Here is a 5,148-nt window from a genome sequence, read left to right on the forward strand (position 1 = left end):
GCCTTAAACTTGTGGTGTGATTCTCCTGCCTCAGTCTCCGTAGTGCTGACATTACTGAAGTGTGCCAGTATATCTGCCTTTTATCTTGCTATTAAATAAGTTTATGTAACCCTAACCCTAATATCACACAATTTTAACATACAGATATAGTTTTATCTTTCTCATATATGTGTATCCATTAGAATTTTATTTTTATTTATTTATAACACAGACATTGAAATTTATTTCTAGGAGGATACATGGATGATCATATAATGAAAAGTTCATCATTTCCATCATTTCCTCTATGCATAGTAGTGTCACATTCTCAAAAGTTAATTGAATGTTAGTGTTTTCTAGCTCTATATTCTTTATTTTACCTTTCTTTATAACTGTTCTTGTGTTAACGTCATCCCTCATAAATTACTGTCATGTTATTGTAGGTCTTGATATCTAATACTGAACCTGCTCCACTCTGCTCTTCACCAAGATCTACCATGTCAGACTTTGTGGTCATTTGTGTTTATCTGTAGTTTTTGGACTGAAGTATTATTTTCACAACACTCACACACACAAACAGATTTTGTGTCAATTTTCAGAGAACGTTTTAAATTTATAAATGAGGGGCTGGGGATTTAGCTCATTGGCACAGCACCTGCCTGGCAAGCACAAGGTCGTGAGTTTGATTTGCGGTACCGGAAAAAAAGATAAATAAACAAATTTATAAGTGAATTTTTAAAAATGATATCATATATTGTCTATTTTAATATCTAGGTATTTATGTTTCTATACCAGTCTCCATTAATGTTTTGGTAATAAATTCATTTTAAGTATAGAACTTTTGTACATATTTCTTTCATATTTCTCTGCATTTGGTTTTGCACTACCAGCATGAATGATATGAGCCCCACTGAGCAACTATGTTAATTATTAAAACTTGTAATAAGTTCTGGAATCTTGAAGTGTGAGTGCTTGAACATTATTCCTTTTTAAGATTGCTCTGGAAGCTATTCTGGATAATGTAATTTGAGCTTTCCTGAGAATGTCAGGATCAGCTTATACAGTCCTTTAAAAAATATCATCTGGGAATTATGCAAGTATATAGATTCTGTAAATCAATTAAGGAAGTTATTTTCAACTTAGTAATATTGTCTCCCACTGATTGAACATGAACTGTCTCTCTGTGTATTTATTCCACTTATTTAGACATTATTTTTTTAAGGTTAGCTTTATAGTTTCCATTGTATGTGTCTTGCAATTCTTTTGTTAAATTTATTAAGATTTTTATTCTTTTACTACTATTAAAATGCAGTAGCTTTCCTAATTTTTAATGTTTATTAGTAGTTCCTGTAAATAATGATTATATCCAGTGTGAGAAGTTAGAATATGCCCATAGCACAATTTAATTAGTTTTTACTTCCCTTTTCCCTCCCTTTTCCTCTGCATCTCTAGATCACTTTCCAGTTTACAAGTGATCTGTCTCCCTATTCTGTAAATATCAATATTTTATTTTACTTGTGTTATGGTTTGTGTCTGAGTGTCCCCCCACAGCCTCATGTGGTCATGAGGCAGGCTTTTAGAGTTTGACCGATTATGGGTGTGAGAGCTGCACCTGCCCTGGGGTGGATAGTTTGCATACGTAAGGGAGAGAAAGAGGCTGCTTGCAGCCATTCCTGGCTTTTGTACTTGTTGCTTTGCTGTGTTCTGCCGCCATGAGCTGTAGCCCTCTGCCATGTGCTAATCTGCCTTGTAACCTGCCAAGTATGGACTGAAACCTCCACAAACTGTGAGCTAAATAAACCTTCCCTTCCTAAATTTTGAGCATCAGATATTTTGTCCCAGCAACGAGAGAAAAGTAACCAAGACAACTCATGAAATAATGTATACATAGGATTTACCATACAAAAGAAATCATGGAAGAGTTGTTTGTGTGCCTGATTTATTTCACAATGCGGTCAGGTTTGGTGGCACATACCTATAGTACCAGCACTTGGAGAGCTGAGGCAGGAGTGAGTCACTGTGAGTACAAGGCCATCCTAGGGTACATAGTGAGACCCTGTTTCGAGAAACAAACAAAAAGCAAAAATTCCTCACAACACTGTGGTCTCAAGGTGCACTCATTTCCTACAAATGACTTGACTTTACCTTTATGTTTGAGTAGTGCTCCACTGTGTATGTCCATCATATTTTCTTTATCCATTTATCAGTTAATGGACATATAGGTCACTTCCAGGATTTAAACATTATGAATTGTACCATTATAAAAATGAGTGTGCTCATAATACAGTAATATGATGACTTTAACTCTTCTAGGAAGGTAATCAGAAAAGATCTACTGGGTCAAATAGAAATTCCATTTTAGGGTTTTTCTTTCTTTGAGGATTCTATGTAATAATTTCCATAGAGATTGTACTAGTTTATATTCTACAAAAAATGAAAAAAGGTTGGTTTTTCCCATAGGTAGCATTTGTTATTACTTGATTTCTCAATGACAGCCTTTTTTGTGGAGTAAGATGGAAGTTCAATATTGTTTTAATCTGCATTTCTGTAGTGGTCAAAGATGGTGAATACATTATCATGTACTTATTAGCTATTTTTATTTTTATTTACTGATGTAAATTCCTCATATTTAATTAGGTCTTTGATTTTTAAGGGGTCTAATTTTTTTCAGTTCTTTACCTATTCCAGCTGTCATTCCTCTGAAGAGTTGCCAGCAATATTTTCCAATTTCATATGTTGTCTTTTTATTATTACCTTTTCTGTGCAGAAAATTTTATCTTGATATAAAGCCATTCCATAGATTCTTGATGATATTTCTTGAATAACTGATAATCTTCTCAAAAATTCCTGATAGCTATATAAGTCTTATAAGTTTTAGCTATTTTATCTTACAGAAGAGTTAGGTGTTTTGCTTTAATATGAGGTCTTTAATTAATTTTATTTTTAGTACATAGTGAGAGATATGGGACTAGCTTCAGTCATCTGCATAGGTACTAGTTTGTTAGAACAGTTTATGAAAGAGGCTATCTTTCCTCTGGTCTTTGTCATAGATCAGATGACTGAACATAGTTGGTACTGCTTCAACATCCTCTGTTCTTTTTTTTAAATTAATTGTATTGGTACACTTTTGATGTACACAATGATACCTTCATCATAGGGAAGTTGTATCTGTACATAATCTATCTTGATTCTTTCTCCCCTTTCTTCCCCCCTTATTTATAAAAGCTTTCCTTTGATCTACACATCTGTTTTTGTGTCAGTACCATGCAGTTTTCAGTAACCAAAGCTCCTTCACTTAACTTGAAATGTAGGATTGTGATGCTTCTTGCTTTGCTGTTGTTGCACAGGATTCTTTTGCTCTTCTGGGTTTCTATTTGTTTATTTACCCTAAAATGTAAATTTTACATTTACCTGAAAATGTAAATTTACCCTAAAATTTTAGGGTCTTTTTTTCCTAGTTCTGTGAGGATGGTTACCAGTATTTTGGTTAGAACTGAAGTAAATCTATCTGCCAGTTTTGGTAGTATGGCCATTTTGACAATATTTTTCTCCCTATCAAGGAATAGGATATATCTTTCCATTTTCCCACATCTTCTTTGATCTCTTTCTGCAGAATGCTCTAATTTTCATATAGAAGTCTCCCACTGTCTTGCTGAGGTGAATTCCTAAGTATTTAATTTTTCTCCATTCTATTGAGAATGATATTGCTTTCCTAATTTGTGTTTTGGTGGATTTCTTATTCCTAATAACAACACTATTACTGATTTTCACATGCTCATTTTTTACTATACTACATTACTAAATTTTTATTAGTTCTAGGAATCTTTTGGTGAAATTTTTGGGGTATTATATGTGTAGGATCTTGTGACCTGTGCATATAGTTTGATGTCTTCATATGTGATATACATGCCTGTGTTTTCTCTCCTTGGTTGCTCTAACTAAATATTTGAGCACTATATTAAACACAAGTAATGATAGCAGAAACCCATGTCTTGTTCCTGATTTTGTAAGATGTCAGGTTTTACCCATTTATTAAGATGTTGACAGATGTTTTCTCATAAATAGCTTTTATCAGCTTTAGTTATGGTCTTCTTATGCCTTTTTCTTCAGAGTTTTTATCCTGAGTGAATTTTAGTTTTGTCAAAGGCTTTCTTCTGTGTTTGTTGCTATGATAAAGGGATGTGGAACTCAATTCTATTTATGTGATGTATTATGTTTTTATTGAATTGCATATGTTGAAATGTCCTTCCATCTCTGAGAGAAAGCCTACTTAGCCATGATGTTTTGAATGATTTGTTATACTTCATTTATCAGCACCCTGTTGAGGATTTTTTCCCACATCCATAAAAGAGATTGGCCTATAGTTCTCTTTCTTAGTTCCCTTACTGAGTCCTTGTCTGATTTTAGCATGAAGGTAATGCTGGCTTCCCAGGAATAAGTTTGGCAGTAATATTGCTTCCCTTTAAAATTGTTTAAAGAATTTGAGGAGTATTTCCATTAAAGTTTTTCCTTAAGTTCTTAAAGAATTCAATAGTAAGTCCTTTGGATCCTGGGATTTTCTTAGTTGGTAAGTTATTTATTCTTGTCTGAATTGTATTACTTAATTTGCATATTCATGGTTTTTATAACTTCTTGGTTTAGTTCTGGTAATTCATATGTGTGTGTAGTAATCTGTTTCCTTTAAATTCTATAATTTATTGTGGTATACTTTCTGGAGTAGCTTTAATAATCTTCTGGGGTTTGGTGATGTCCACTGTGATTTTGCCTTCATTAGTTCTTTTTTTTTTTTTTTTTAAGTCTCTAGTCAATTAGCTTTGGTTGTGATCTTTATTATTTTCTTCCTTATACTATATTTGATTTTGGATTGTTTTTGTTGAGTTTATGACCTTAAGATGCTTGATTAGGCTGTAAAATTGGACCCTTTGTTTGCAACTGTGGACATTCACAACTATAAGCTTTCCTCTTCGGACTGCTTTCATTGTTTTTCATATGTTCTGATATGTTATACTAGCTTTATTGTTTGACTGTAGGAAATAATTTCTTCTGTGACCCGTTGAATTTTTATGAATGTATTGTTTAATCTCCATGTGTTTGCAGATGTTTGATAGTTTCTTTTGGCACTGATCTCCAGTTTCATTGCATTATGATCTGACAATATGGTATAATTTC

This window comes from Chinchilla lanigera, unplaced genomic scaffold, assembly GCF_000276665.1.
Source record: "Chinchilla lanigera isolate Chin_1 unplaced genomic scaffold, ChiLan1.0 scaffold00012, whole genome shotgun sequence".
In the NCBI taxonomy this organism is placed as follows: Eukaryota; Metazoa; Chordata; class Mammalia; order Rodentia; family Chinchillidae; genus Chinchilla; species Chinchilla lanigera.